Here is a 20,804-nt window from a genome sequence, read left to right as displayed (position 1 = left end):
CTGGCCTCATTAATCAGTTCTTTTCAAGTCGGAGGTTTTCGGGGAATACTTTTCTCTTTTCATCACATTCTCTCCATCTGCACGGCTCACCGTCCGCCGACACGCCGGCTCGCCTCATCGGCCTCATCAGTCTCATCGGCCTCATCAGCCTCATCGGCCTCGGCTCTCCTCCCCACCCGCTCACCGCTAATTTGTTTAGATATGCAGAAGAACCAGCGGAGGAACGTGCCGAAGGTGTGGAGGGAGGAAAAGGGAAGCCAGGAGAGTGTGGCACGGAGGTGAAGAAGTCGTAAATCCAGTTTGATGAAGTCGGTTGAACGGTGAGGGGAGTTCCTCGGTGACACATCCACGTTAAGGCTGCAGCCCGAGGCCAACATGCCTCCCATCACACTGTTCCTGAACTTCCCACGATGTGCTTGTTTCTCATTATGGCTGAACGGGAGGTCTTCAGGGACGAGCTTCTCATAATGTTGACAGACAGATTTACTGCGTGTGATTCTGTCAATATTTAAACACGGAGCTGCAGTGTTCCTGTAAAACACTGGCAGCTGCTGATCCCACTGTTCTACTGTACTTCTACACGGCGACAGTCGTAAATTACTGCATGATTAATCACAGACTGCACAGCAGAATATGAGGTTTAATGCTGTGACCAGAGTTTCTATTAACGCACTGTATTTATATAGTGTTGCTACTGTAATTAATTGTAACCGCAGTCGTCCTTATTTTCTTCTCTAAAATGTGGAAACTGTGAATCACTGAGTAAAACCATGAATAATAAAGTGTTTTTAATATTTATGATTCAGAATTGAGGACTGTGTTAACTTTTAAAAATGCATACAGCACTAAAGCACATAAAGAGGATAAAAAAATAAGATATTTTTATGGTAAGACGTTTATTCAAACGCAGTAATGTCTGACAAATTGTAATTCTATATTTTGTAATAAATATATTTTAAAAAACACACAAACTTCCGTTCTCAGGCCATCAGTGTAAAATTATTAATAATATTCTTAGCCACCTATATTTGGTCTCGATTCTAAACTGAGCTTCATGAAGAGGTGGCAGCATCATGACATGAAGCACGGTGGTGGCAGCATCATGACATGAAGCATGGTGGTGGCAGCATCGTGACGTGAAGCACGGCAGCATCGTGACATGAAGCACGGTGGAGGCAGCATCGTGACGTGAAGCACGGTGGTGGCAGCATCATGACGTGAAGCACAGTGGTGGCAGCATCCTGACGTGAAGCACGGTGGTGGCAGCATCATGATGTGAAGCACGGTGGTGGCAGCATCGTGACGTGAAGCAAGGTGGTGGCAGCATCATGACGTGAAGCACGGTGGAGGCAGCATCCTGATGTGAAGCACGGTGGTGGCAGCATCATGATGTGAAGCACGGTGGTGGCAGCATCGTGACGTGAAGCACGGTGGTGGCAGCATCATGACGTGAAGCACGGTGGTGGCAGCATCGTGACGTGAAGCACGGTGGTGGCAGCATCGTGACGTGAAGCAAGGTGGTGGCAGCATCATGACGTGAAGCACAGTGGTGGCAGCATCATGATGTGAAGCACGGTGGTGGCAGCATCGTGACGTGAAGCAAGGTGGTGGCAGCATCATGACGTGAAGCACAGTGGTGGCAGCATCCTGACGTGAAGCACGGTGGTGGCAGCATCATGATGTGAAGCACGGTGGTGGCAGCATCGTGACGTGAAGCAAGGTGGTGGCAGCATCATGACGTGAAGCACAGTGGTGGCAGCATCCTGACGTGAAGCACGGTGGTGGCAGCATCATGATGTGAAGCACGGTGGTGGCAGCATCGTGACGTGAAGCACGGTGGTGGCAGCATCATGACGTGAAGCACGGTGGTGGCAGCATCGTGATGTGAAGCACGGTGGTGGCAGCATCGTGACGTGAAGCAAGGTGGTGGCAGCATCATGACGTGAAGCACGGTGGAGGCAGCATCCTGATGTGAAGCACGGTGGTGGCAGCATCATGATGTGAAGCACGGTGGTGGCAGCATCGTGATGTAAAGCACGGTGGTGGCAACATCGTGATGTGGAGCACGGTGGTGGCAGCATCGTGATGTGAAGCACGGTGGTGGCAGCATCGTGATGTAAAGCACGGTGGTGGCAACATCGTGATGTGAAGCACGGTGGTGGCAGCATCGTGATGTGAAGCACGGTGGTGGCAGCATCGTGATGTGAAGCACGGTGGTGGCAGCATCGTGATGTGAAGCACGGTGGTGGCAGCATCGTGATGTGAAGCACGGTGGTGGCAGCATCGTGATGTGAAGCACGGTGGTGGCAGCATCGTGATGTGAAGCACGGTGGAGGCAGCATCGTGATGTGAAGCACGGTGGTGGCAGCATCGTGATGTGAAGCACGGTGGTGGCAACATCATGCTGGTCAAAAGACAAGAAGTGCAGCAAACCTAAGATATTTTAAAAATAAAGAAAATAATTGAAATATTTACAATGAACAGGAATGTGCCAATTACTCACCTGAGTATTATCACATTCATAAACATACAATAAGGATTGTGCAACACACATGTATGAAAACATATTAAACACATATGTACCACAGTCAGTCCTGTTATTGGCTTTGAATTTTATGTTTTTTTAACCATATTTTGGGGAAAAAAAACCCAACTGAACTCCCCTGTTAGAATGGAGCTGTGTTTTTACAAACAAGACAGACTTTCAGGAGGAAATCAAGTCAAAACATGTCCTTCTTGTTTGTATAAAACTGGAAATGAAGCTCACGTAGACTCGGCTCTTCGTTTATTTGGACCATCCTCGCCAGAAAAACAACATTCATCTCAGCAGGAGCCTCAAAATGGTGCATTTGCCACGATTAACATCCTTTAACGTGAAAAACCTCATCATTATGGCACAAATCGCTGTTTCTTTATTCCCCGTTTTATCCCAAACTGTGATCATTTTCTGAAACAATCCTCCTGCTCGGAGGCCTCAGGCTGTTTTATGGTGTTCGACAGGAAACAGATAAATTAAATGCAGAGCAAAGACTCTGAGATGTGGTCAAAGATCTGGACAGCAAAATATTTAGAGTCACAAATCGAAGTTTTGATTGCAGAGTCACACCGAACTGAATGTGAAATAGCAGCGAGCTTAAGGCAGAGTAAATAAGTTTGCCCTTCATGGCTGTATAATGTGAGTTGGACAACAACATGGACAAATAAAATCAGTTCCAAAGAGGCAAAGCAGCCGCTGCCAAAATCACAATCCAGCAAGACCAAGTCCCAGCTTTCAGTGTGTCACTATTTGGCAATTTTCTTTGGCAAAGTGAAGCTGCAGTTGCGAGGACACGTTCTCTGGCACTGACTGATCACATATGTTGAAGCCAGCAGACACTCAGAACACAACCAGGCTCTGCAGCACCACTTTAAACCCATTTAATCTGAAGTATGGAGCAGAAACACTGGTGCAGTAATGAGGTCTGATAAGGTAGTTTGGACCCCTGCAGCGGTTTTATGACTGGGAAAAAAAACACAAACTGTGCTCTGAAACCTCGGCGCTCCTCCAGATGTTTGCCAGATGCCGACGCGGTGGAGCTCCAGCAGAATCCAGGAGAAGGAGATGTAATGATCACTGTGAGCTTGTAGAACAGCCTGGGAACATGAATGAGGCGTTTTACACAACCGCCGTGCAGAACGAAGCAGGAGGAATCATGTCTGAGGCTGCAGGAACAACTCAATTATAATTCACCCACAATAATCATAATTATAATAATAAAACTGATCATTACTGAGAGCACAGACACAGAACCTATAAAAGCATTCAGCATGTCTGGAAGCTTTACATTTTTATAGCTTCTCAACATTGACTCATGGTCAATTTATTTGGCTTTTTTGACAAGAATTTACAAACAGAGACTCTTTAGTGTGAAAGTGAAAACAGACTTCAGTGTTGGTTAATTAGAAGTATAAAAGATTAAATAGTTTTACAAAGAAGAATGGAATAAAACTGCAGCATCCAGATGTGCAAAGCCAAATAAAACCCATTAACACAGCCTCAATGCAAACACCAAACACTACACATCATCACAAACAAACCATCCTCACAGGGAAGCACGGTGGTGGCAGCATCATGATGTGAAGCACGGTGGTGGCAGCATCAGAATGTAAAACACAGTGGTGGCAGCATCATGATGTGAGGCACGGTGGTGGCAATGCCATTTATTGTCACTATGCACAAGTACAATGAGATTTAGAGCATCTCCATCAGTGCAAGATACATGTAATAAAAATCACAAAAAAGGATAAGTTAAAACAGTTAAAAAGAATAAAAGTGCATGGTCAGTGTGATATTGCACATTAGAATAGTCCGTATTGCACAGTAGACGGTTTTGAGGTAGTCTGGGGGGGGGGGGGGGGGGGGATGGAATGTCAGTGCATGTTTGAATTCAGAGTGGTGATGGCTTTTGGAAAGAAACTGTTTTTGAGTCTGTTTGTTTTGGTTCTGATGCACCTGTAGCGCCTTCCTGAGGGCAACGGGACAAACAGGTCGGAACCAGGGTGGAAGTTGTCCTTGATGATGTTTCCTGCCCTTTTAATGCAGTGGGAGGTGTAAATGTCCATCAGGGAGGGGAGGGGGCAGCCGATGATTTTCTGTGCTGTCTTAACAACCCTCTGAAGTCCCTTCCTGTCTGCCATGGTGCAGCTGCCGTACCACACTGTGATGCAATAAGTCAGCAGGCTCTCAATGGACGAGCGATAGAAGGTCGTCAGCAGGGTGGGGTCCAAGTTGTGTTTCTTGAGAACCCTCAGGAGGTGTAGTCGCTGCTGTGCCTTCTTAATGATCGCCGTAGTGTTGTCCGTCCAGGAGATGTCAGAGGAGATGAGGACGCCCAGGAACCGGAAGCTGTGGACCCTCTCCACACACTCACCGTTGATGTAGAGGGGGGCTAGGTCGGTGCTGAGCTTCCTAAAGTTGACAATGATCTCCTTTGTTTTCTTGGTGTTCAGAGCCAGGTTGTTTTCTGAACACCAAGCTGCCAACTTCAGGACCTCCCCTCTGTAGGCTGCCTCATCTTCTCCTGTGATGAGTCCGACAACTGTTGTATCATCAGCAAACTTCATGATGAGGTTGCTGTTGTGGGCCGGACGACAGTCATGGGTGTAGAGGCAGTACAGGAGGGGACTCAGCACACAGCCTTGTGGGGAGCCGGTGCTCAGTGTCCGTGTGGAGGACAGGTGGGGGCCGAGTCTCACAGCCTGGGGCCGGTTGGTGAGGAAGTCCTTTATCCAGGCACATGTGAGAGGGGGGAGGCCGAGAGTGTCCAGTTTGGTGATGAGAATGTCCGGAATGATTGTATTGAAGGCAGAGCTGAAATCCACGAAGAGCATTCGGACATAGCTCTGCTGCTGCTCCAGATGTGACAGCGCAGAGTGTAGAGCTACAGCGATGGCATCCTCAGTGGATCTGTTTGCACGATATGCAAACTGGTAGGTGTCGAAGTCTGGGGGGAGATGGTCCTTGATGTGCTGGAGGACCAGTTTCTCAAAGCACTTCATGATTATCGGAGTGAGGGCCACAGGACGATAATCGTTTGGGCTCATGGTGGGAGACTTCTTAGGTACTGGGATGATTGTGGCGGTTTTCAAACAGGGCAGAATGATTGCCTGTGCCAGGGAGAGGTTGAAGATTCTGGTGAAGATGTGGGTGAGCTGGAGGGCACACGCCTTTAGCACTTTACCAGGAACACCATCAGGGCCAGCAGCCTTCTTGGGGTTCACTGCCAGGAGCACCCGTCTGACTTCATGCTCGCTGACAGTGAGTATAGTGGTGCAGGAACTGGGTGGGGGTGGGGGTAGTACAGGGGCTGCTGAGTGTTGCTGTTGTGATGGTTCAAAGCGAGCAAAAAAGCTGTTTAGCTCCTCAGCCAGTGATGCACTCAGGTCTTCTGTTGTTGTAGTGCCGCCCCTGGAGTTTGTGATGTCGTAAATGCCCTGCCACACCGCACGTGTGTTGTTGCTGGACAGGTGAGACTCTATGCACTTCTTATGGTCCGCCTTTGCTTTTTTAATTCCTTTTTTCAGATCCGCTCGAGCAGTCCTATAAAGGGCTCTGTCACCTGATCTGAAGGCAGCGTCACGGGCTCTGAGGAGTGTATGGACCTGGCTGGTTAACCAGGGTTTCCGATTTGGGAAGACCCGGATGGTTTTTTCCACAGTCACATTCCCAATACAGAACTTGATGTAGTCTAGTACTGTTTCTGTGAAAGTTCCAAGCTCCTGCTGTTCAAATAGGTCCCAGTCTGTCTCAGTGAAGCAGTCCTGCAGTTGGGAAAGCGCGTCACGGTGGTGGCAACATCATGATGTGAGGCATGGTGGTGGCAGTATTATGATGGTTCTTGTCAAAACAGAACAACTAAATTAACCCTGATTCAGTGTTGAAAAGCAATAAAACTAGAAAACTTCCAAAGGGGTTAAATACCTTCTACATTCTCTGTATCCATGTTCTCCGTAATTACCAGTAATTGCTAGTTTATTATTATTATTATTATTAAATCTGTGAATCATAACTGAGATGTTCCTGCAGCTTCTAACATGCATTTTCCTGCATTACTTCCCACAGTGAGATGAAGCAAGAAGCTTCTTGGATGAAGATGAGACACCTCCATCTTGTAAATTTTACTTTTGTGAGCAGGTTGCAACAGTTCTGACAGACTTTTATTGGTGAGACAGCCACAGACTGTCTGGTAAACCTGTTGTATTTCTTGTTTTTGCTGACAACGTAATTAAATATGATGTTTTTGTGGTCCATTAAATCCCAAATTTGTCGCTGTTTTTCTCATCTACAGTTGATGTCTGACAAAAGCCACTCCAGCACCAATCTCTGTTGTCTCCGTTTGTGTCTCTTGGTCAAGAATCATGTCCAAACCTCAGCTTGATCATTATTTTCTGTCGATCTCCATCCTCAGATCTAATATCAATAAGTCAATAACTCCTCAGAGTGAATCTTATGTAACCCTCAAAGAGCCGGGCAGCTCTGTGGTCGAGCAGCTCATTACCAGCAGCTCCACTCTGATATCTGAGCCTCAGACTGGACTCACAGCTGATTAGATTCTTCATATCCACACATAAGATCAGCTGTTTTCACACGAGATGAAGGAAAGTGAGCTGTAAAGGAGGTTTGAGACAGAAGAACTTTGTTCATACAGACGAGTTTACAAAGAGCTTCACAGACAGAAAAGAAGGAAACTCAGACGGATCGCTGAACAACAGAAGGAGAAACAGAGTTAGACACGATGAAAGATTTATAGACTGAATCAATACAACAACAGCAGATAAAATAATAAAACACCACATCCAAGTAAAGAAAAGGAACAAGTGGAATAAAAGAAAACAGAAGGTAAAACCCTAAAGACAAGACTAATAACAACAACAACAATAAGCAGAAGAGGAAGAAGAAGCAGAAGGACAAGGAGAACAAGAAAGAGAAGAAGATGAAGAAGAAGCAGGAGAAGAAGTAGAAGGAGGAGGAGATGGAGATGAACAACAACAAGGAGGAGAAGGAAAAAAGATGAAGAAAAAAGCAGAAACAAGAAGAACAATGAGAGAAAAAAGCAGCAGAAATAGAAAAAGAAGAAGAAGCAGAAGAAGAGGAGGAAGAAGAAGAACAAGGAGGAGAAGAAGCACGACAACAAGGAATAGAAGGAAAAGAAGATGAAAAGGAAGGAGAAATAGAAGCGGAACAAGAAGCAGAAGAAGAATGAGAAGAAGAAGAAGAAACATGAGGCAGAAGCAGCAGAAGAAGAAGTAGAACAAGAAGAAGAAGAATGAGGAACAACAACAAGGAGGAGATGGAAAAGAAGACGAAGAAAAGAAGCAGAAAAAAATGAAAGAAGCAGAAGAACAGTGAGAAGAAGAAGAACAACAACAAGAGGAAGCAGCAGCAGAAGAAGGAGAAGTAGAAGAAGAAGAAGACAGAGAGGAAGGAGATGATGAAGGAGAAGAAGGAGGAGGAGGAGAAGAACAAGAAGAAGAAAAAGAAGCCGAAGAAGAAGAAGCAAAAGAAAAGGAAGAAGCAGGAGAAGACGAAGAAGCAGCAGCATAAGAAGATGAAACATACGATGAAGAAGAAGAATCTGTCTGAACTGTTCCCTTCATGTGACAGATTCGTGTTTGGAGAACCTGGGCCAATATTTCACTAAATTCTTTGGTTATACAAGTTGAAAAGCTTCCAGATTGGAACTTAACTCTGAACAAAGCGTCCTTCAGCATCATTTCCATAAAACACGAGCCTGTTGTGGAGGATCTTAAACGTATATTACACCCTGACATCAAAGCTTAACGCTCAGATTCGTCCTTCAAGACCAAAGAAACTCTACGTGCATCTAAACAACCTGAGATCACATCAAAGCAAAGCAGCAACATGCAAACATGCACTCAGTCGTCCAATTAAACGAACTTAATGAGTCGAACAAAAGCCGACGTCTCAGCGAAGCCATTAGAGTTACAACAAACCCAGAGTGGAGCTTCAGAGTTCAGGAGAAACACGATGAAACCCTCAGAGCTCCACTCAGATGTCAATTAAAAATCCTGTCGTAGATGTTTGTCATTTTAAAACGCTGTGTTCAGAATTTAAAAAATAAAAACAGATGCAAACTGCCTTTTGGTTGAATACTTCCAGAGCGCAGGAGGTTGATCTGTCCTCGTTTCTGCTGCTGTTCCGGTTATTTATTGTGGATTTGTTTGGATTTTCCACATCAGCTTTACAGATGTTCGCGGCTTCCCTGACATTTGCTAGTTTGTGACTCGACAGAGTTTAAACATTTCAGCAAACAGGCGGCGATCAAACCGAGCAGCTGATCAAACTGTGGAGGAACACCAGGCCAAGTTTAGGTGTTTTTTTTCATCACAGTTTCCAAAGAATGTTCTGTACTGATGGTTTCCTGCTCTGTTTTTTTTTTTTAAATCAGAAACACTGAAGCTCTGAAGATGAAGAAGAAGAAGAAGGAGAAGGAGAAGAAGATGAAGGTCAAACTGTGGAGGAACACCAGGCCAAGCTTAGGTGTTTTTTTCATCACAGTTTCCAAAGAATGTTCTGTACTGCTGGTTTCCTGCTTTGTTTAAAAAAAAAAACAGAAACACTGAAACTCTGAAGAAGAAGGAGAAGAAGAAGAAGGTCAAACTGTGGAGGAACACGAGGCCAAGTTCTTTTTTTTTTTCATCAGAGTTTCCAAATAATGTTCTCCACTGTTGGTTTCCTGCATTTTTATTGTACCTTCCATCCATCCATTTTCCTCCGCTTATCCGGGGCCGGGTCGCGGGGGCAGCAGGCGAAGCAGGTCGTTCCAAACGTCCCTCCCCCCAGCGACACTTTCCAGCTCTTCCTGGGGGATCCCGAGGCGTTCCCAGGCCAGACGAGATATATAATCTCTCCAGCGAGTTCTGGGTCTGCCCCGGGGTCTCCTCCCAGACGGACGTGCTCGGAAAACCTCCAGAGGAAGTCTCCCCGGAGGCATCCGAATCAGGTGGCCAAACCACCTCAACTGGCTCCTTTCGATGCGAAGGAGCAGCGGCTCTACTCTGAGCTCCCTCCGGATGTCTGAGCTCCTCACCCTATCTCTAAGGTTGAGCCCAGCCACCCTACGGAGGAAGCTCATTTCGGCCGCTTGTATCCGCGATCTTGTTCTTTCGGTCACTACCCAAAGCTCATGACCATAGGTGAGGGTTGGAAAGTAGATGGACTGGTAAATCGAGAGTTTCGCCTTACGGCTCAGCTCCCTCTTCACCACGACGGGTCGGTACAACGCCCGCATTACTGCTGACGCCGCACCAATCCGCCTGTCCATCTCCCGCTCCATTTTCCCATCACTCGTGAACAAGATCCCGAGATACTTAAACTCCTTCGCTTGGGGAAGCAACTCCCCCCCAACCCGGAGGAAACACTCCACCGGTTTCCAGCAGAGTGTTATTGTACCTGGAACACTGAAATTCTGAAGTAGAAGAAGAAGATGAAGATGCAGAAGAAAAAAAAGAAGAAGAGGAGGAAGAAGAAGAAGATGAAGAAGGAGAAGAACAAGAACACAAAGAAGCAAAAGAAGATGAAGGAGAAGAAGATTAAGGTCAAACTGTGGAGAAACATGAGACCAAGTTTAGATTTGTTTCTTTTCATCAGAGTTTCTAAATAATGCTCTGTACTGATGGTTTCCTGCTTCTTTTTCTCCCAGAAACACTGAAACTCTGCAGACATCAACTAATTTAGACAGCTTACATGCTAGAGTACATGTTTATAATCAAGTCTATTTCTGGAGGTTTAAACTAGAAAACAGGAAATAGTTGCCATTTTTGTCAGACGAGGACAGAAAACTACACTCAACAAAAATATAAATGCAACACTTTTGTTTTTGCTCCCATTTTTTATGAGATGAACTCAAAGATCTAAAACTTTTTCCACAAACACAATATCAGCATTTCTCTCAAATATTGTTCACAAATCTGTCTAAGGCTACGTTTATACGAGGACCATCTTAACAGAAAATGCAAAAGTGGCGTCTTGTCACTTCACATTTAGACGAGCGGTTTTGAAGGAAATCTGCGTATATACGGTGACTCTATAGTGTGTGGAATTCGATTGGATATGCATGCCAGGCAGCTGGGTGGTGCTGTGATAAAACTCCACCATGTCGATGCGCATGCGTACTATCTCCCTTTTCGGATCTCCGCCGCGGTAAATGTTCATGAATGGAATCTGTACAGATTCTGTACCTTTGTTGGTACGACTCCTGTAGTGTACATAGAGCTGCCAGAGTTGCTTGAAGGTCGGAAGGATGGAAATAATCACACATCTTTGTTTACTTCCTTGTACCGGCCGGCAAACCAAAGCACCGGCGCACGTACACGACGTGGTCAGATCTCGGCAAAGTTTTGCGTTTTGCTGTTTAGACGGAAACATAACGGCGGAGCGTTTTCTACTTTTCCACTCTGGAGGCCGGTTTCAAATTTTTGCGTTTTTTAGCCCCCAAAACGCCGTCCTCGTATAAACGGTAGGGTGTTTTGTTGAAATAGTTTGACGTTTTTACCTGCAAGCGTCCTCGTGTAAACAGCCCCTAAATCTGTGATAGTGAGCACTTCTCCTTTGCTGAGATAATCCATCCCACCTCACAGGTGTGCCATATCAAGATGCTGATTAGACACCATGATTAGTGCACAGGTGTGCCTTAGATTGCCCACAATAAAAGGACGCTCTGAAAGGAGCAGTTTTGTTTTATTGGGGGGGGGGGGGGGGTCTACTCCCCTTCAATGGCTGTGTGAAGTTGCTGGATATTGGTGGGAAATGGTACACGCTGTCGTATACGCCGATCCAGAGCATCCCAAACATGCTCAATGGGTGACATGTCCGGTGAGTATGCTGGCCATGCAAGAACTGGAAAAACAGAAGTGTTGCATTTATATTTTTGTTGAGTGTAAAACCAGATCAATTAAAGAAATACCAGAACACTGACAGAAGTCCCATTTTTTTCCAGCAGATTTGTTGAGGTAAATTAATCAGTGATCAGGTGTAAAATGAACCAATGAAGGTTCTGGCTCTTGGGCTTCATTAATGTGATTAGTAACACCTGTGTTTACCTGCTACTGGCTAAAAAGTCTGATACCATAATGAGAAAATCAGAAAAGTCATAAAACAGGAGAAACTGATGTTTTAGAGCCTCTGAGAGGAAACAGCTGGACAGGTAGAGCAGGAGACCCGTCTGTGAGCAGACATGAGGTCTTTTTTACCAAAGATTTTCACAGATTTCTTTCTATAAACAGAAAACAGAAGCAAAGAAAACAGCTACTTAATAAACGTTGACATGACAACCAGGTGGATCGTACCAAGAAATTCATTTTATTTCATAATTACTTTTGCAAAATCAGAAAAGTAATTAAGCAGAGGCAGAGCTCCAACACCTTTAATTAAGCAGCTGTAGTCACCTCTGACATTAAAACACAGTTCCACAAAGAAATGAGACTTTTAGCTTAAAATAAAATGATAAAAGATGCTTTTAGCTCAATGTCTGCTTTGGTTTCTGCACTAAAACTGCAGGATTCAGTTCAGGAAAATATCATACCATGAAATCAATTTTTTTTTTTAACCTTCAGTACAATCAGAGCAGAGAAAACAAAAGATAAAAACAGCATTTATAGGCTAAAACTTGCAATGAGAGAAATAAAGACATCAACAGATTCTGCTTTTTCAAACTGATCCAGGTGGAACTGGAAGCTTCTTTAGATTCATTTCAAGAAACCTGCAGGGAATTAAAGAAATGAAGCAGCTGTTGAAAACGCTGAAGGACACCAGGACTCACCACTTCTGAAAAACACCTGATATTTTTGCACAAACCTTCCAGACACTGAATCTCTTGAGTTCAAAGTCAGATTGTGATGTTTTACTGCACATCAGAATCTCAGTAATTTCATCAAATTGGTTTGATAACCACAAAAATTACTGTGAGTTTGCATTTGTTTCAAACAAACATGGTCTGGCAGGAAATATGTTTCTCTGAAAATGTATTTGAGAATTTATATATTAGTTTATTTAGTCTTGTAGGGACTTGGTCAGTTTTCAGGATGTCCAACTGAGACCAAATTTTGCCCAAAAAAAGCTGCAAATGATAATATACAGAATAAAAATTGTCAAAAATTTTATGGCGAAAAACTGTCAAACCATGACGGTAAAAATCTGTAAACTATAAAACAGTTTTATCTAGTTTATATAACACTAAAGCACTGTAAATCAGTTAATCAGGAATCATTTTTTCTTGTTTGTTTGTTTGGCTTGAAAAATGCGTTTCCCTACACGGTGGTGGCAGCATCATGACGTTAAGCACATTGGCGGCATATACTTTAATATTTATGACAGCTGTAACTGTAGTTTTGTACATATGTCATGCTAAAAATGCGCATATTTAATGTTAAATACACTCACTGATGTGCTCATAATGGAAAAATGCTGTGTAAGGTCACACAAATTTTATGTTTTGTGGTATTTTCACGTAAATTCTCAAGTAAAATAGATTTTTTTTAAATAGAGTTGAATGTATTTTTTTATTTATTACAGTTGAATTTGTAATGAAGCACATTTTTAACCATAAAATTAACATTATCAAGACATTTCTTTACTGTAAATGACGAAAATATTTTAGTGTAATTTTACAGTAGCGTTCTGCAACCACAGCTGTATTAATAACAGCTGTTTTTGTCTGACAGTGTGTTGTCTGATATCTTCTGGGGGAAAAAAAAGATTCAAACCTGATGCAAATATCCCTAAAAAACACTAAATGGGTAACTTCAGGGCTGAGGAGTCAGAAAGAGTCCGTTCGTCCACCTGCCTCCGTCTCCAGTCCGGCCTCTGATGGACCTTCTGAGCCGCTGATGTTGGACGAAGCACAAAAACCCGGTGAAGAAGCTGAAGGACGCCGACTGTTCGCCGGTTTATCGGGATCCAGAGAAACAAAGACACCAGATCAAAGCTTCTGCTGCCAATATCCTGTGTTCAGCCTCCAGTTTGAGCTCCGCTAAGACACCAGATGCAGCTGTTTCTTCTGTTCTGAGTAGAAACGGGGGGGTCTCAGCGCTGGAAATCATCTGGCTTCAGTCCGACAGGAAACTTTGTGGAACTGGGTCTCGTCCAAACCCGAACTCTTGGTGCTTTCATCAAAACGCCAGATGAAAATAGAAGAGAGGAGGAGAGAAACCAGCAGATGATAAAGAAAGAAAACGGCAGCAGACAGGAGAGAATATGTGGCTGAGCGTTCATTATAATTATTATTATCCTCGTCTTTTTAAACACCGTTTCTCTGACAAATCAAACCTCTCATTTACAGAATACAGTGTGTGGTCCGGGTGTGTTTTATGTCGCGCTGAACTGGAGGCAGTTTGGAGGAAAGTGTTCAGTCTGAGGATTATTTACTGGTTTGTTTTCTGCACTCGGCTGTTATTTAATTCATGTCAGCAGAAACACCAGTTAGTCGGTTCCATGCTCTGGTTCAGACCTAAATGTCTGTAACTCCAGGGATGATCTAGACGAAAACTAGGTGACTCCCACTGCAGGAGCCTGAAAAAGAATCCAAAAACTGGCTCCTAATCGGCCCTTTAGCCTTTATATTTTCACCACAGTGCACCAAAGCAAAAAGTTACTGGACGTGTAGTCACAAAACTAAAGTTTCTATCCACTTATAAAGTCCACGTTTATAGTCAGTCTTTAGTTTCCTGTGACTCAAAGAACTCTTTTCTCACACGTGAATCTTTGTCACCAAAAAGCAATCAAGAACTTTGGTCCTTTCATAGATTTATCAAAAGTTTTCTGTAAATAAAACAAAAGCTGCTGGATCAAAAATATGCAAACTGCAACTTGAATGATAGATTTGTTGATGTAGAAAGTTGTGCTAATCACATTTTCTTGGTTTCGTGGCATCTTAACTTCGACTTAACAATCAACTACAGCTGCTGACTCCTTAAATAGAACCATTAGATCCACTCATTAGACTCAACCACGACAGTGGGAAAGTCTGAGGAGCTCAGCAGAGATCTGAAAAAGCAAATCATTGATTGCACAGGTCTAAAAGTCACTTGGAGCCATTTCAAAGCAGATTCAGAATCATCTATTTGTCAGAATAAAGTTCATGGTCCAGATGTGTTACTGCCACCATCAGAAAGAAAACACAAACTACCACCTGCTGCTGAGAGACGCTTGACCAGGATGGTCAAAAGTCAACCAAGAACCATCAGAAAGCAGGTCTGAATGGATGAGAAGCTGCTGGAACACAGCCGTCAGTGTCCACAGGGTTTTACATCAACATGAGCTGAGAGGATCTGTGGAGAAGGAAGTTCTTCCTCTAGAAGCAGAACCTTAAAGCTCCACTCAAGTCTGCTGCTGATCACATGGACAAAGAAAAGACCTTCTGGAGGAAAGTTCTGTGGTCAGATGGAACAAAAACTGAGCAGAAATATGTTTGAAGGAGAGAAGGTGAGGCATTTAACCCCAAGAACACCAAACCTACCATCAAGTATGGAGGTGGCAGTATCATGCTCTGGGGAACTGGAGCTTTACACAAAGTAAATGGAACAATGAAGAAGGAGGATCACCTCCACATTCTTCAAGAAAACCTAAAACCATCAGCAGAAGGTTGATCTTGGACACAGTTGGACGTTTCAACCAGACAATGAGTCCAAACACACATCAGACGTGGTAAAGAAATGGTTCCATCAGAATGGAATGAAGGTTCTAGACTGGTGTCCCCAAAGTCCTGACTTAGACCCATCAAGAACCTGAGGACTGATGAAGAAACAAGTCTGTGGTGTTAACTTTTAAATGCTGTTACAAGTAGATTAGTTGAATTTTCTATATGATTATTTATGTAAAACGTATTCATGCAAACATCCTGAAGGTGATTCCATCCTAGACCTTCTGTTTGACTTTCTGCTGCTCTAAAAAGACTTCAGATCCATCAAATGACAGAGAACAGAATCTGTGAGGTTTCTTTATGGACATTTGAATTCTATAATTGCACTACTTGGATGTCATTTCTGCAAATCTTCATCAACATCACTGACTAAATGAGTTTCTTCTCTGTTTCCATCGGCTACACTTGTGCACATTATTTTCTATTTTTCTTTTTTCACATTTCCTATTCTACTTTCTAAATATGTTTTCTCATTGTGTAAATGTACCACCACACTTTTGCCTATTCCGTTGTACCTACAGATCTGCATTAACTTATGCATGAATCTGTCCATCTCCCGATCTTTCTCATGAGCATTTTTTATTTATTTTTATACAGAGAACATCATTAATCCAAGTAAAACCAGTTTAGTTCTCGTACAGCGACAGAAAACAAAAGAGTCAGACAGGTCGCAGCAGGTAAAGAGCGACTGCAGCGGCACGAATCACTAACACAGATTTCTGGAAGACGTTAATAAAACAACAGGATTTACAGCTGTGGGAACAAAATAAAGCTCCACATTATTCAGTGCAGGAATATTGAAAACAGGCGGCGACTGTGAAGCTGGAATGTGTGTTTGATTTGTTGTTTTTTTTTTCCTGAGAAAAAGTGAAGAATCAGCAGCGACATGTTCAGGAACAGCTCTTTAATAAACCTGATCAACCTGTTCATGTCCTTTGCTTTAATACTGACACCTGAATCATGAATCAAGTTACGCAAACCTGGATTATTAGGAAATAACGTGCAGATGTCAGGTTCTGCATCAGTATGAGCCACGAATTTAGAGGTCTGAGAGACGGAGCCACAGGCCAAAGAATAGCCCATTCACCAAAATATACCACATGTAAAATGAGATTACGTCACATATTTAGGCAAAAACGCATGCAGATCAAATCAGTGTTAATTTAACCACAAATCAAAGATAATACAAAGACATATTCATGTTTGGTTATATTCTTGGTCTTTGGACGTGATTTAAAGTTGGTTTAGGATTTGTTTTATTCTGGATCTGGTCCTGGAGGAGAACTTGTTGTCTTGGACTTTTTTTAAGCGTCGTTATGTCACGATTTTCTACTGGTTTTTGACTTTTTTAGGACTGGTTTCAGTTCTGGTTTTGGACTGGTTTCCGCCTGTATTCTGACTGGTTCTGATTTTTAATTTTTTAAAAACTGGTTTAGGTTTGATTTTGATCCTGGTTTTAGACCTTCTAAGAACTAGTTCCAGACTGTCTTGTGTGGGTCTTTTTTTAACCCCAAGAACACCAAACCTACCATCAGGCATGGTGGCGGCAGTATCATGCTCTGGGGCTTTCTAGAAGTACTTTTGGGCTGGTTCTGGACTTTCTTGGGGCTGGTTTATGTTTGGTTTCAGTCTTGGTCTTCCTGGTTCTGGACTTTCTTAGGACTGGTTCATGTTTGGTTTCAGTCTTGGTTCTCCTGGTTTTGGGTGTGATTTAAAGCTGGTTTAGGATTTACTTTACTCTGGATCTGGTCCTGGATGAGGACTGGTTTCAGACGGTCTTGGACTTTTGTTTAGGAGTAGTTATGTTTAGTTTTGTCCTGATTTCGTACTGGTTTTTAACTTTTTTTAAGCACTGTTTCAGACCGTTTCTAAAACTGGTTTTAGTTTTGGTTTTGGACTGGTTCCAGACTGCATGTTGGACTGGTTTTACACTTTCTTGGGGCTGGTTTATGTTTGCTTCAGTCTTGGTCTTCCTGGTTCTGATTTAAAATTGGTTTAAGATTTATTTAAATCTGGATCTGGTCCTGGATGAGGACTGCTTTCAGATGGTCTTGGACATTTTTCAGGTTTGGTTTGTCTCAATTTTGTACTGTTTTTATTTTAATTTTATTTATTTTTGACTTTTTTAGGCTCAGTGTCTTTAAATATTTTCACAGTCAGGATGCATTTCCCCCTCTGTAATTTTTACACTTTGTGAAGTCGGGCTGCATTGGACCCTCTGGCGTACCGGTTTTGGCCCGTGGACTGCGTGTTTGACACCCCTGGTTTAAAGCATAAAGTGTTTTTGGTTTTCAGTTCAGTTTTTCCTTTGATTTGAACTTTTTCTAGTTATATCTTAGTTATGTTCTTTCATAATGACTTGCTTGCTGAGTGTACTTCTTTAGAAAAAAGAAAATTCTAAACAACTCAAGAGTTTAACATGCGTCACCTTTATGTGTCAACAGGTAGAAACTGACCGGGACGGTAGTCTGGCCTGTTACAGAGGAGTAAAGCTGAGTTTAGGGAGCTTCAGTGTGTTTTTCTGCCCTGTGAGAGGATGAGGATCTGCAGCTGGTTCGTGTCCAGGTTCGCTCTGCTTTAATATCACAGTAACTGAATCTGCAGAACGTCTCCTCGTCGCCGGCTGACCCTCCTCCCTGTTCCAGCTCGTCTCAGCAGCTTGGCAGGCATCTCTGAAACACGTTCCAGCAGCTCTGCAAACTCACATTTCAAGGATTTCCAAACTGATTAATCTCTGACAAATTGTCAGAACGGAGGAAATGCGATGCAGACGAACAAATTCTGCTCTGTGGAGGAAAAAACGGAGACACTGGATCCTGAGGAAAGTCTGCACAAACACAGCGCCGTTATAGTGAAACCTTTCACTGTGTTTTTAAAGAAATGTTTTAAAAAATGATTGTTTTCTAGAAATTATAGGTAGTTTAATTTAAAGGGGAACTTCGTTTTTTTCAGCCTGGGGTCTGTTTTCATGTCATTTCATACATGTGAGTGATGGAGAAATGAATTTTCGACATAGCTCCAGTATTTAGCCAGGCAGGCAGCTTAGCAGCTCAGCTAGCAGCTCAGCTGGCAGCTCGGCTAGCAAAAAGTATGGGGCAGCTGGCCCCCCCGCGTCAAAGTCCGCCCTAACGTGCTTTTTTCCCCACACTGACCGGCTCAGATAGTCTCAATGAGTGTCCCACAACATACTAGAGATGAGAAGTGAACGAAAACCTCCACATTACCTGGCAATCACTTTGTTGTGGTCTGTATCCAAATCTCAGGACGCTAGAAAGCAAATCTCGTTCCGAAATCGCGTGATAGCTCGCGCCAAAACACCAGTGTTGGTGCGAGCTATCGCGCGATTTCGGAACGAGAGGCCTCTTGCCCCATACTTTTCGCTAGCTGAGCTGCTAGCTGAGCTGCTAGCTGAGCTGCTAAGCTGCCTGCCTGGATAAATACTGGAGCTATGTCGAAAATTCATTTCTCCATCACTCACATGTATGAAATGGCATGTGAAAACAGACCCCAGGTTGAAAAAAAACGAAGTTCCCCTTTAACAAAAACATTGCATAGCTGTAAATAATGGACTCATTTGTCCATCAAATTTAAATTTAAATCAGCTAAAAGCATTATTTCACAGATATTTGCCATTATTTGAAAGAAAATTTATGCATATTAAGGACTGACATCTAAAATCTGCATTTTGAAAAAAAAAGTACACATATTTTTAACATTTAATGATGAAATGACACTGTTTACTGTGTTTAATACAGGCATAAACTAACCATGACGTCACCCGTTGGTTTCAATACCGAGAAAATTAAGCCCGAATTTTGCTACTTCCTAGTCACCGTTTTGGATTTTTTTGGAGCCAGTGACGTAAAAAGCGTCATCAAACAGACTGGACCAGAGAGCAACTGGGGGCAGGATTGGCTGAGAACTCTCTTATCCCGCCCACATTTTACCGCAGAGGCTTCTGTTGCTGTCTATCAAGTATAGCCACGCCCCCTGGCTCCACCAACTTTAACGATTTTTTTAAAATTCAGTTTTGTTTATTTTAAGATCGGCCAACTGATCTCTAATTTTGACCATGAAAACTAACGGGGAAAAAATCCTGAGCTGTAGAACATCAGTCTATCAAATTTTATTTTCTCCAAAAATGAATTGGGGTCTATGGAGAAAAAGCTTCTTGGAGCCAACCCTAGCGGACGGCGTGATATTGCAAGTTTTTGAGACTTCCTGGTTGGCTTCAATTCTGGAGCCAGATGCTACGTCCACTATATATACAGTTTGTGGTTTAATATAAATATTTTGACCATTATTTGAGAAAAAAAATAAGAATGATGTACATTGAGCCTTAAAAATATTAATATAATTTTCTGTAGTTTTCCCTGTTTTTTAAAAAAAATTACAGATACTATTTTGTAAACTGATTTTTCAAATGTATTTATTTACATGTTGATGAAAAAATGAAATGGAAAAAACTTGCCAAAACTTTAATGTCCACATTAAAAATCTGTATTTTATTTGTTTTTTACAAATAACATTTCTTTCTTTTATCATTTTTACTCTCAATAAATTAACTAAAAAAATCTTCCACATATTTACAAATGTGTGAAAGAGAAATGATATATATTGAAGACTGACATCTAAAATCTGTTTTTACAAAGTACATTTATTTATAACGTTTAAAGATAAAATGACACCATTTATTGTTTAAATCAGCATAAACATGAATATTTTGGAACAAAAGACGGATATTGAGCATTTAAAACGGTGTAAACAATGCAAAGATCAAAAATGTATATTTTCTTCTAATTGTTCTTCTAAAATGTTTGACCACAAAATAACAACAACAGAATTATTTACAGACATTTGCATTTATTTTAAGCAATTTAAAATTTTTAAGACAAATTCAATATTTTCCACCATTTCTTTACTTTTTTTTTGATCCTTGCTGTCAGATTTTCATAGTTTTTTTATGCATTTATTTATGTTTTAACAGAGAGAAAGGAGTAGAAAGCCATAAACAGAAAGAAGAAGAAGTAGTGTGGGATGATTTAAAGTTTATTCTCTACGTTAATCTGAGGAAAACAAACATTTAATCTGATAAAATGAGCAGAAAGAGAAGTGTTTAATCGTTGAGGTCAGATTCTGTTTTGAATCGTCTCTTCAGCCTCCATCAGTCTGAGAAGACGAGTCCTCTTCAGCAGCAGAGATTTTAAAAAGAGCCGATAAGAAAGTCTCACAAAGAAAGTCACTTTTAAAGAGCAGATAATGGAGCCTTTAACAGACGAAGCCTCTTTGTGTCTCCTAAAAAAGGCCCAGCCGGCAGTTTAACAGCGTGAAAAGGAAACTCCAACACGAAGCTCAGTGAGTGAAGCTCCAGGATTCAGATGTGAGGAGTTAATCTGCTGCTTTCAGTCTGTGATCACAGACAGAACCGTTCACTCTCTGAAGCTAGCATGTTAGCATGTTAGCATGTTCAATTTTATGTCACCGGTGAAAATTTTCATTATTTCAGACATATTTCTACTAATTTTTGGTAACTTTTGATTGGTTCCGGTCAAAGTCCAAGTTTTTTTGAACAAAATTTGAGTCATTTTTGTCAAATTTATGTCTTTT

General features: G+C 42.3%; 1 long non-coding RNA gene across 2 annotated transcripts; it reads left to right on the top strand.

The window, feature by feature from the left end:
• Positions 1-1,174: 1,174 nt before the first annotated feature.
• LOC127536207 (uncharacterized) lies at positions 1,175-1,825 on the top strand. Of its 2 annotated transcripts, XR_007945208.1 has the most exons (4): positions 1,175-1,227; positions 1,518-1,546; positions 1,605-1,633; positions 1,721-1,825. It is a non-coding gene; the product is annotated as an uncharacterized LOC127536207 (long non-coding RNA). The 2 variants fall into 2 exon arrangements; XR_007945209.1 differs by lacking the exon at positions 1,721-1,825 and having other exon boundaries at positions 1,605-1,709.
• The last annotated feature ends 18,979 nt before the right edge of the window (positions 1,826-20,804 follow it).

The sequence above is a fragment of the Acanthochromis polyacanthus genome, chromosome 11 (assembly GCF_021347895.1).
Source record: "Acanthochromis polyacanthus isolate Apoly-LR-REF ecotype Palm Island chromosome 11, KAUST_Apoly_ChrSc, whole genome shotgun sequence".
NCBI lineage: Eukaryota > Metazoa > Chordata > Actinopteri > Pomacentridae > Acanthochromis > Acanthochromis polyacanthus.
This window is presented reverse-complemented; position numbering and strand designations above follow the sequence as displayed.